Source organism: Lepidochelys kempii, chromosome 2 (assembly GCF_965140285.1).
Source record: "Lepidochelys kempii isolate rLepKem1 chromosome 2, rLepKem1.hap1, whole genome shotgun sequence".
NCBI lineage: Eukaryota > Metazoa > Chordata > Testudines > Cheloniidae > Lepidochelys > Lepidochelys kempii.
Window position 1 is genome coordinate 107,344,533 of NC_136381.1, and position 13,180 is coordinate 107,357,712.

The following is a 13,180-nucleotide window of genomic DNA, read 5'->3' on the forward strand; positions in this document are numbered from 1 at the left end:
AGATGCTGGGGGAGTGGGTTCAGTGGGGTGGGGATCCAGGTGCAGCTGGTTGGGGCTCGGGTGGGATGGGGATCCAGGTGCGGGTGGCTCATTGGGGTGGTCCAGGTACGGGGGAGTGGGGCTCATCGGGGGGATTCTGAGTGTGGGGGAGTTGGGGTCGGTGGGAGGGTCTGGGTATGAGGGGGTCGGGATGTACGGGGGTTGGGCAGATGGGGGAGCAACTCCCTGTGCAGGGGTCCCTTCCCATGCAGCCGAGGAGTGACGGGGTGATGGGTGCAGGAAGCGGGGGGGGGGGGATTTTGCAGAGCTTCCTGAAGCCAGGGGAGAAATCTGGGGGTGGGTCTGACCCAGGCCTGGATGCTGTGCAGTGGAAGAGGAAGTCCCATCCTCCCCAGACCAGCTGGGACTAGCTGAGCCCAGTACAGGGTAGGAGCCACCAGCCAGGCCTTCCAAAGTCCCGACCCCTGCCCCACAATCATTTACTTCTCTGCCAGCTGCCTTGGGCACCCAAAACATACTGCTGGGGAGGGTCGCATGACCGCTCTTGTGGCTTCCCTTTGCTTCCCCATCAGACAGTCATTTTTCTGCAGGGAAGCAAAGAAATCTGCAGGGGACATAAATTCTGCACATTTGCAGTGGCACAGAATTCCCCCAGGAGTAATGTGCATGGGTCTCTAGCAACTATACAGTAAGTTTTGTAAGGGACAAGTGTTTAAATATACCATGGGTCTGGAGGTTAAGTCACCAGCCCCAGCTGGATGGGTTTGTAGTATGCTCTGGTCACTTTTAGTACAGCAACTATATAGTACCTTTCAAACATTTAATAGTTTATCATCACAATACTCCTATGCAGTAGGTTTGATTGGCAGGACCTTTCAGGGTGATTAGTATTTGAATAGGTCAGGCTCTCTCAGTTTTGGTTGTTTCCTGCATTGACTTTGTCAGAGTTTAACTTGAGAATAAGGCACTGTAATACCTCAAACAGTACATTAAAATATTAATAGCAGATGAATTCAGAAGCCTTTGCCAAGGAAACAAATATATATTTGTTTCAGGTCCCATAATAATGGATTAAAGCATCAGGAAACGAATTTTCCAGTCTAATCCTGCAATATTCATACAGGTTATTCTTCTTGGCACATCAGTGAGACTACAAACCTGGCAGTCAGCAAAATACTTATCTCCTAATAATTCCCTTCATCGTTTCTTTGCCAAACCATGTCAGTATTGTTTGAAACGGTCAATTTTATTTCCATGTCAAAGAAAGGGTCTGAAAGTTGTTTCTATTTCAATGCCTAGAGGGATGTATCTTAAAATACTAAATGACATCCCACAGCGTAGGCTAATGTAGTATCCTTTCTAGATTCGAGCCATACCATGGCATTATTTCATTATTCTGGAACTACTTTTATGATCTCCTTTCTAATCATATTATCTTGTTGCTTAATGGAAAAGTGATTTCAATTTACTTTGGTGATATGTCCATGAAGCTGTAAGATTTTCTGTCTTTCTATTGGCTAATGGCACAGAATCTAGTATAATAGAAACAAGAAACAGAGAATATAGTACAGGCACAGGGAGTGAGGGGGGGGGTTATATAATTATTTTTGTGTGAATAGACCCTTATCCTGTCAAAAACACTATACATCAACATTGCTTCTCATCAGTACTGCACCTATAATTGAAACTGACAGTAGCCACGTGGAGTGAAGCTCTGATCCATGCTTACGTGCCTGTATGTTTGTGTTGGTATACTAAGACTGTGTGCTCTGTATATGTGCGGTATGTGTGTGTAGCATATCTATGCAATATGTGTATGTGTAAGGGACGTACCTGGGTTGTGTGCAGAAGTGTGTGGTACTATATGTAAGTGTTCTGTTTGCATGAAGCAGTCACAGTCTAGTCTAATGGATTTGTACCATGCATGAAAAGGCTACATGTACATGGGGTGCCTCCATAAGGGTTCAGCATGAATAAATGCATATGGATATGTGAGAAACAAAAGAAGGAAGAAGGTACAAGTGAAGTAGACGCTGTAGTTCTAAGTTATGTATGATTTGTGTGTGTTTTTGTAGGATTTATAAGGGATGTGTGTGCAGAATGCAAATGCTCTGTATGTAAAATTTATGCACATGTGATACATGTAAGTGATATGTATGCTTTTGCATAAAGAAAAATTAATATACTGTTCAGAATATTCAAATATTCCAATTTTCAGAAGGTACACATGGATACAAAATTAAAAACTGCATTTAAACTGTTCTTAGGGAAACAGCAACATATGCACTCTTGATTTTATCAAACCCCTCTAAAATCCAGTTCAATAAGCATTTAGATCTATCACAAAACATACACACTGTGAGCAAAGCCTCTCTCCCAACACAAACAAAATGAATAGAAACAGCAGCAGCAGAACCTCCAGACAGGATTCCTAACAACTATGGACATTTTTTTCCATTACACATTTTAATGTATGTGTGTGTCAAATGTGGCACCAGGCAACATGAGAGTAATTGTATCTGCTTTTATTCATAGGCCAACAAGGCCTCTCTGACCTGAAGTTCTGAGGACGAACCTTTCAAACAAATCAAGGTCTCCACAAAGTCTTCAGTGAAGAGTCCTGAACACTGTCATGAGCCTGTCAGATAAAAGTTAATTGTGTCTCTTGCTGATTGATCCCTCTACTCTTCTTTTAAAAAACTTGCAGATTTCATTTCATAGAGTGAAGGGCAACTTGAAATTCTCTCCAGATGTCAAGGGTTCTCTCCCCAATCCTCCCCTCCCCCAACTCCCAAGATCTATGCTCTGAGAAGAAGGGAATAGAGACACCACCACCCCTAAAAAAATAGAAAGAAAAAAAAGAAAGAAAAACCCTTCACTGAAGTGAAAAGCCTAAATTAAAAAACATTTGTGCAGTGAAAAGTGGCTGGAGGGAATGTAAAAGAATCGCTGATTGCTACTGGCAAGTTTACAAGCTTTCAAGGATCTTCACATTCAGCTTAATGAGAATGGTTATAGCAGCATTGCGTCACACTGAGGTTTTATGAGAATAATGAAGTCTTTATTAAACGAAATATCTGCAGTTTCCATTATTGCTCACGTAGCTATGGAACCTCTACACTTGTCTACACATGGGACGAGGAGGCTCAGTGCCTGGCATAAATGAACCACCACCTACTGTATCTTTCCATTCTTTCTGTGATCTTCTGTATCTCCAACAAAGAATGAGTTTCTTTCCACTTAGGCTGCTTAAATGACACAGAGAGTTGACATGACTCCCTGGCAACCATCTAGCCAAGTGAGTAAAATGGAGATGCTAAAGAGAATAATTTGCTGATTATAGGTGAAAAGGACCTTGGAGGCTAGATTAACAGAGTTATTTTTAAAAAACAAAATGCTGTGAAAACAGAAGGAAATTATTTGTTGCGTATCTTTCTTTGACCATTTAAAGCACTGATACTAAAAGCACCTACATGGAACCAATTGCAGGATCAGGGCCCAAATCACTATTGGTTCAAGAGCTATTCAGCTTCTCAAGCTTGTAGTGGACTACTAAAAAGAGGGGGCTTTGTTTCAGAGTAGCATTTATGGGTAACAGGAGATGTTAGTGGGTTTCACACTGAACAGAAAGATGGTCTGTGGCTGATGTGTGATAAGTAGAAGGTGTTTCTTGGATCTATAGATATATTGTGTGCTATCAGGGCTGCCTCCATGCTACACCATAGTCTACAGCAGTGGTTCTCAAAGTTTTGTACCGGTGACCGCATTCACACCGCAAGCCTCTCAGTGCGACCCCCCCTTATACATTAAAAACACTTTTTTATATATTTAACACCATTATAAATGCTGGAGGCAAAGCAGGGTTTGGGGTGGAGACTGATAGCTCGCCACCCTCCATGTAATAACCTCATGACCCCCCCGAGGGGTTCTGACCTCCAGTTTGAGAACCCCTGGTCTACAGGCCAATTAGATGCAGCCAGAATGTTGACAGATGTCATATTGTTTGAAATTAGTTGTCAACTCTCTCATTTTGCCTATGAATAGGAAGTGAGCAGCTGGATGGGCTTCCCTGAGGCAAGTGGTGCTTGTCGAGAATGAGTGAGGACATGACTCACAGTTCTTGAACCCTGGAATATGGGGCATAGTCCCCCAGAGAAGGGGGGCGGGGGAGCCCAGCCCCAAACAAGGTGAGGGTGAGACTAACGACACTATATAAGAAAAGAGAAACACTAATTACAACAGACAAATCATTCTCGCAGGCAACCTAATGTAGGGAGGAACTAGGATTCTGACTCTGACCATACAGTGGTAAGAGGGAACTGAGGAGGTGTCATCCCGCACAGCCTCATATAACCTCGCCTGCACCATGATGCTACATATGGTGCATGTGTGGGCCAACGAACACTGGTACAAAAATCTTCCCGCTCAGACGCATAGTGTGTTTGCGCACTCACATTTGGAATACATATAGAGACCATTGCTCGAAGACTTATGAGTTGTAGATGAGGTGATAGTTAAAGAGGTCATCTGCACTGACTCCTGGCTTTTTGAAGATTCAGCTTCTGATTCATATATTGGACCAATATATGTGACATTTGCATTTTCAGAGAAGTTGGCAGGACACCTGGTCAAAAACTGCAGAATACTTTTCGTAAAACTTGTTTAAACTTTTTCTGAAAACTTTGTTGAAATTTTGAAAAATATTGGCCCTTTCAAAAGCAGGTTGAAAAAGAACAAATTTTTTTTTCATGGAAATTTTTTGAAAAAAATGTTTGAAAGAAATTTTGATGAATTTTGAAATTTCTAGTTTCAGTCTTTTCCAGTTGGCAGTTCCCTCCTCTGCAGAACACACCGATTATTTCCATTCACAGTGGGCACAGGTAACCCTGGCTGGCTTCCACTAGCTGGGATGAACATGGATCTCTGCCAAAGATGGTGGCTCAAATATTTCTCAATGTCTGTTCCACAAAGAAGGCAAATGCCAAACCCTAATATAAGATTTCAGGAGGAAACCTTGTGAAAGGAAATAGTTGTGAAGATTGTCTTCCACTTACTTCCCTGGGAAAACCAGTAAGGGAGAGTGATAGGCACTTCAGATTTGGTTTGTTGTGAGGAGCCCTCAACCCTTGGGATGATCTCCATTTAAAGCAAACCAAACTGTAATTTTATAATTGCACTTTAAGGAACGAAAATTAAAAAGTATCTTCTAAAAAGAGCATGAACATAAAGATTTTCATAATTTAAGTCACATAATGAGATTTGTGACACTTCTTGTGTATGAAAGAAAAAAGTATACAACATAGAAGACTTATGATAGTATTTTTGACAATGGCAAAGCCATTCAATTTATATGATACTTCAGCCTTCACTTTGCAAACCACTAGATGTTCAAGGTTCAGGCTGAGACCATAGGAAATGAGTAAAGAAGCTCTAAAGGTGAGTTGCTCCAATTAGATGCAAATACATTTATTAGAGCAGATGCTAAACAGGAAGACATCTTCCATTTTTAATGAATTTTTAAAGACACAAATGAGCAGCAGGTGTGCTATTCTAATGTAATTGACCTTTTAAACAGTGATCAGCAATGGGGTAATGCCCTTACTATCAAGAAATTTTCTTTTGTATTATTTCTCCTCTCTCTCGTTTTAGAAATGTTTACTTCAAGTTTTGAAGTTTAATTGTATTAATAATTATTTCCCTTCGGTTTTAATGATTGATCATCCATTATTATTTGTGTGTATTCTGAGGGTTTTTTAAAAAATGTAAAATACAAGTTTTGGAATATAGATGCTTACCCTGCACTATAATCCCTCTGAATGGCCTTCACAAGTTACCTGGTTAAGTGCTAGTCCTTTGAGTCAGGTGTTGAGCCGACAGTTTCTATTTGCACTGGATGAATTGGTATGAAGGAGATGTATAGAGCAACCACCTAGTTTATCCAACTTCTGAACCTCCACAGAGGAAGGAAAACACAAGCCACGATGTACTTAAGCCCTGAATCTGCAGGCACTTCAGCATGTGCATAATTTTACTCACTTGAGTATTCCCATTGAAATCAACCATAGTTTAAGTGAAGGAACAGAGCTTAAGACCCCAACAACTGCTCGACCGGTAGTATAGGGAGCAGCCCTGGCTAGTTTGAGTATATACCCAGGGTCCCATCTGGGTTTGTACCACCCAAACTGCTGCCTGTGCTGCCCTAGCTTCACAGCTATTGTTATTCGAGCTAGCTAGATCAAAGCTAGGTCCGGTACGTGTTGCAGTCACACCGCTGCCGTGTAGACAGACCCTCGGAGGCGTAGCACAGATTCTCACCCCTGACCTCTGCCAACCTTTGCTGCTTCACCAGCCCGCTACTTTCAACCTATACCACTTCCCCAAGGTCATCTTTCCACGCGCCCTGTTCTCTGCATCAGGTCCTTATCTACACTCAAAAGGAACAGTCTAATTGGAAAGTACTGAGCTGGGGAAGCAGTTCAGGGATGCACTCTCTCTGACATAAGGGGCACAGGATTCATTCTTCGTCTGACATCCCTGAACACCATCAGTTAGTAAAATAAAGTAGGCAGGCTAAAACAAAACTATATTTATCGCAAATATATGAAAAAAATGTGTCTTTATTGAAACTTTTCAAAAATGTTTATCCAGAGTTCAGTGCTTTTTCCACAGGATTTCAATGTTAAATCAGCCTCTTGTTTTTGTAGGCCCCAATTCTACAAAGCACTTAAGTAAATGCTTAATTCCAAGCACATGGGTAAGCTCATCTCTATTTAGCAATGGACATATGCATATGTTTAAAGTTAATCACATACTTAAGTGCTTTACTGACTTGGGTTGTAATCTGATTAATTTCAGGAAAATTGCATCTTCCAATAAGAAGCAAATTTTACTTTTTTTTAAACAATTCCCATTATATTTTGACAATTATAACAATTGAAATGTTTTTTGTGCAGCGAGTGGTTCCCGCTCAAAACAAACCCTCTTAACAATACTGATCAACTTGTATAATGTATAGAAGACAGCGCTTTCATAAGATACTCAGTTGACATGTCACTGAATAAATATATGGTTTTACCTTCACTTGCCAATTGGTCATTTCTGTTTTGCTATGCATAGGTAAATTCTTGGAGGCTCATTCCACTTAGAGATATAATGAAAAGCAATGTAGTAAAATGAGGATTTATGGGGAATAACTTACTGATTGTAGCAGAAACTGGCCATGGAAAATGAGTTAAGAGATTAAAGCAAACATAAGAAAATAAAAGCAAATTATATAGACTGTTTAAATCATTAATCTTTCTACTTCTACAGCTGTTACATTCATCATGTTTCAGAATCAAGTGCACTTCTTCCTGTAGATATGAGAGATGACAGACAGCATTCAATAGTGTTTGAATAACAAATTTATTTTCATTTAGGGACTCTCTCTGCAAAAACTTACTATTGTGTGTCATACTTACTATTGCAAAAACTCCCTTTGGACTGGATTGCACCTTCTGATCCACCCAAGTAAGAGGCAATGCATAATTCTGCTGCAACAGGACCAGGGCAGGGACCAAACAGTGACGCAGAGTCACAGTTTGATCCCTGCTTCCCCTGTTGCATCAGCTCACCTTTGCTGGCCAGCACACTGAGGAAGGCAAAGAGTAGGCTCTGCCCACTCCCTACCCACCTGAGTAGAATTGTGGGCCGGCTGGCAGCTACACCCTTCACAACACAAAGACTGGCAGTGGGCGTGCATCAGCCGGTGTGCAGTCAGGCTCACAATTCAGCTCATTAACATCAATGAGAGTACTAGCCTATGGCAAGCACTATGCCCGGTGGAAAGTCTTTACAGCACTGGGCCTTTAGATGCAAGTAGTTACACACAACTGTTGAATTTCTCGGCTACTCAGATATGCTCAGAGGAATCCACTCAGACATTCAGACTTAAAATAGGCACTTATTCATTTTTACTTTCAGAGCAACCTGAAATATCACAGTATCAGTATGTATTGTCTAGCCTTTGTTTCACTCTTTGTGAGTTCATCTGTTTGGCTTGCATCATCAACTGGAACGCTACTTGGGATTCACACTTAATTTTTTATGGTGTAATTTGACTATGTCATCACAGTGCAAATGATAATAAAACTAGTTTTCAAACATGTTCTGCAATGTTTGCTTCTAATAGAGGGTATGAAACAACATAAGTATTTAAATTTACATTAAAAGTGAACAGAAAATTTCCCAAAGATTTCCATTTGTTTTTTATTTTTCCCCCATATGAAATCATTGTCCCTTATGTTCTTATGTGTTTTTCACACGCCTGCATATAGAGATCTCACTAAGGAAATATTTATTCTCCATTTTTCTGTTCCTTCTGTGACAAACATTTTGAAAGCATATTTTTTAAATGTCAAGATTCTTTATGAGGGGATAAAAGCCACTTGATTTACAGAATCCCAGAATATCAGACTCTCCCTTTTATTTTTGCATGAAAGTCCCAGATCTTAGAGATTGTAGGGTGTAATCAGAATAGAAAAAAAAGTCAAGAATCATTTTAGATAAAGAAACAGTCTATAACTTTTTTTGGGGGGGAGGGGTTTATTGATCACATGGAAGTTCTTTTGGTGCAAGCTCCTGTTCTTTCTCCAAACCAAATTGTTTTGTATATTTCCAAAGCTAACTGATAAATCCAGCTAATTGGAGAAGTGTGTAAACTATATATAAACCAAAGACACAAACAGTTATATTTTTAATATTCTGTACCTAAATTATACCTGAAAAACATTACTGTACATGTAGCCAAGTATACAAATGATTATGTCATGCGTACTTTATTCGCACACTCAAATGTGAGATTTGCATGTACAGTTTAGGGCCCATCTTTTTAAAATGTGACCCAAACTGTCTTTTTCAAACTTCTGTACCAGTTGTGTTCTTTTCTACCAGATAAATGCACTTCCAGCTCACTGTATGGCAAAATCAAGATACATTATCCAGTCTTCATTTCAGTTAGCTATCCCTGTTGGATACACACTTAACTAACAGGGTAATAACCCATTTTCTTTCCTATGAAAAGCCCTATTTCAGGTGCATATCAACTATGCAACATACTATTCATATTTCAGAGAGCCTAAGAAAGGTATAGAATGGTATGAACTTGTAGAGGTAGGATCATTATCTCTGAGAAAAACTCTACTTTTTAGCACTGACAAATAATTTTTAATCGAAAGTTAAACATGATACAGTCTAAGATATTTATCTTAAGTAAAAAACTGACACAGTACTATGAATATAGCATTGTATTCTATGGCCTGCTTGCCTGTTACTGCTTTTTTTTCTACTAACAAACATAATATTCAGCTATAGATAATAATTGAGTCTCACTGTTTTTAATACAAATTGTTATCGTTTTAAAGAATATTACTCCTTTGACTTATTTCTTTTCTTTCTTTGTCTATACCTCATTATTATATCTCCCTCTTCTTTTGGCTTTATGACTGCAGTGAGGAAGTCTTTACTTAAGGCACAGGTCTGGGAATCAAGAGGTCTTGGTTCTCTCTCATCTGTGATACAGACTTCCTGTGAGACCTAGGACAAGCCACTTAACCTCTCTCTCTATCAGCAGTCACATCTGTTAATGGGATTTCACCTTTACATTTCCCTCTCTCATAGGTGTGTTTCTTCTATTCCTTTGCCTATTCAGATTGTTTTGAAGTTTAATCCATTTGTGTTTGTAACACACTTGGAGATCTTGGGAGGAAGGAACAATAGAAAAGCACAGTATCTTCAGTCCTGTTTCTAAGGCCTTGTCTACACTATGGGGCTAAGTCGACCTAAGTTACACTACTCCAGCTACGTGAATAACGTAACTGGAGTCGACATTGCTTACGTTGACTTACCGTGGTGTCTTCACTGCGCTGCATTGACGGAGACACTCTCCCGTTTACTTACTTACTCTTCTCATTCTGGTGGAGTACCGGAGTCGACCAGAGAGTGCACTGCTGTCGATTTAATGTGTCTTCACTGTACCCGCTAAATCAATGCCCGCTGCATCGATTGCAGCAGTGTCTATCTCCCCAGTAGTGAAGACAAGCCCTCAGTAATTCCTAATGCAGATGTCAACAAAATCTGAAGACTATTTTTGCTTCTTTGGTGGTTTGCGTCTGAGGATTTCAAATATTATGAACTAGAACTAAAAAATACCTGTTAGGTAGGTAAGTATATCAGACTGACACACGGAGGTTAATACATGACTTGCCCAAAAGTATGTGGAACAAAGGGCTGAGTGCAGAGGCCAGTTCTTCTGACTTGCTTTCCTGTGCCTCAGATCTCAAACCAAGCCTCGTCTTGGTTTGATTCCCGTATGAGTTTAAGCAGCTACTATACTAATAATTGACCCAGTCCTGAGCAACATCCTGTTGGTAATTACAACCTGTTGCTGACGCATTTCTAATTGAATACTGTTTTTCAACCACTGAATCCCACAGTTTACCCTCTAGAACTCTCCTCTCCTGTGTTTTTAATTTTCACCCTTTACATCCACAGTTACAAAACAATGAAGAATTCAGAGTTCCATATGTGCCCATTACATGGGTATGGAATGGGTTATCTGAAGGTAAGATATTCATTAAAAATTAATTCCTTATTCATTATAATCATTTAATTTGGAAAGTTTTTTCATAGGTAAATGGATCTGAGGAACAGATGAGAGATTAAGCACTCGCTAATACATTCATACAGATGGGCCTCACATAATAACATGGGGCTACTAGAGCTGACCTGCTGAGTAGCTTGTAGATTATCACAGAGATGTCAGATCTGGAAACAAATTATACATCCCATTGATTAGAACAACCACTACTTTCCATACAGTAGATATGTAGATTTTTTAAAATAAGTAGCTCTCATCTGCAATAAAAATCTCATCTTTTATTAGGTTTCCATTAATAGATAATACTTCAGTAAGCAGCAAACACGACAACTTCCCTGATTTTTTTTTTAATTTAAGTGTGTTTAATTATAAGAATTGCACTCTTCCCTTAGCACCTTTCAGATTCAGGACAAAACAATACTTCTTGGTTACTATTTAAAGATCTAATACTTTGGATTCAAATTTAGGCTCCCTGTTCTTTCTCTTTCCTGAATTGAGCTGTGTTCCTATCATGCTGAGGTTTCAACAAACTAGTTTTATAGATGCATTTTATTTGGAGGAGCCTCCATTTCCTCTCTTGGCAGATTTCAGTGCAATTTGTTCACTTCTCTCTCAAGGTCTGTAATGTTGATTTTGCAAGATACTGTTTCCCTTACACAGTTACCCATAACTATCAATAATGAAAATGCATGTGTCCTTCTCATGTGGAGAGGGAACTAGCAATAAGACAGTAAAAGTTGGGGATATCTTTCCCAGCTTGCTAACTAGAACACTCCGGCCTAAACTAGACTCCCACAGAGATCAGTGGGATTTGCACCTAAGAGCAGAATATGTCTACTCTTTCATTCTGACCATCATTGTACTACTCCAGTCCACTCTAAGATCTCACAGCCAAATTTATCAAATTCCCTCCCCCAAGCCACAAAGTCATGCTGAATATGAATATGAAAGAGAGGAGCATTTTGATGTTTGTAATTAAGAATGTAAACTCAATGACGAGGAAGCATAGGAAACAACCTGCTGAATAGATGCAGCATGGCCCCTGGAGGGTATATAAATCTGGCACCCGCAGAAGATGAGAATAAGAACTTCAGGCTTCTTTCTGGTGAGGAAAGTTACCACACATGCTCACTACCATGAGCAAGGGGACTTCGTTGAAAGGTAAGTCTCTTGCCATTAGCTTTTTGATATTTGTGTGTGTGTGTGCTTCTTTTAAGTTAGAGTGAATTTGGTACAGAATGAAGAAAGGTGTTGGAGTGACAGGTCTGTAGACTGAAGTCCTCTCTTTAGCCATACAACACATACAGTACAGGCAGCATCAGTGCAAGCTTTCTCCATCTCTACATGGAAAGTCTATTCCTAGAGTGAGAAGGTAGTTTGGTGCCTATATCTACTCAGTCCTATATCTGTTGGCCTCTCTGCAGGCTTGTCTTCATGTACAGTGCAGCTGCGTTGCTGTAGTGCTTTAAAGGGTCTGTCTACATTACCCACGTTACAGTGCGGCCGCTCTCCCGGCAATTAAAAAAACCACCCCGAACGAGCGATGGTAGCTTTATCAGCTCCTGACAACAAAGCACCGTCCATACTGGTGATTTTCAGCGCTAAAACTTTTGTCGCTCGGGGGGGGTGTTTTCACACCCCTGAACGACAAAAGTTTTAGCGCTGCAAGTGGCAGTGTAGACACGGCCTTTGTGAAGATGCTACTATATTGACAGGAGAGCTTCTCCCATCGGCATAGTTAATCCACCTCCTTGAGAGTTGGATTTTTCACAATTATACCAATAGAGGACCATACTGGCCTCACACTAACAGGAGTACTGATTAATGTAAATTATAATTGGTTTAAGGATGTAACATCGACACCACCCAGATTGCCTATTTATTTCACAAAAACCACTGAATAGCTGTCAGAAAGCAATGACTTTCAGTCATTACCAACATTGTCCAGAATCAAACTAGGGATTTAAAAGTGCATGGCTCTGTAACCTAATCCCAATCTCTTGAGCCATCTAGTCTCAATGTTCCTTTACCATCTGAGTCTTTCTCAGCACACTCCTCTATCTGCAGCATTTTGAGTATACACTGTTTATCGGGTTTGCATTATAATGCTTGTGTAGATAAAAGGAATTTTCCTGAGTTCAAAGCCAGAGAGAAACCTGCTGAACTACATGCTATTACTTTAATAGATGATATAAAGGTGGTTCTTCTGTTTTATTAGGTATATTTTAGTTTGGCACACATAAAATGAATACATTTGATAAATCAGTACATTTATAAAGTCATTTTTCTGGTGCATTTTACCTCTAGCTGTATGGGATCCTAATATTTGAACCAATGTATTAATTTATCAGGTATTATTTTTTAAAGATTTCACTGTACTTCTGTGCATATTTTACTTCACTGGGTAGAAAACTGATTCTGTCAAGTTAATGTTAAAGTTTTATCAGATCTGTTTTGTCTATAAGACATTCAGAAGTCCTTTGTAAAAGCTTCAAAAGATCAGAAAGGGGCTGAAGTACACTATGGATTTTGTTAGCAGTAGGC

At 39.8% G+C, this 13,180-nt stretch overlaps 1 protein-coding gene across 17 annotated transcripts in view; it reads right to left on the minus strand.

The window, feature by feature from the left end:
- LOC144930211 (uncharacterized) overlaps positions 1-13,180 on the minus strand; it is a 778,762-nt gene that overhangs the window by 370,417 nt on the left and 395,165 nt on the right. The window lies entirely within an intron of this gene.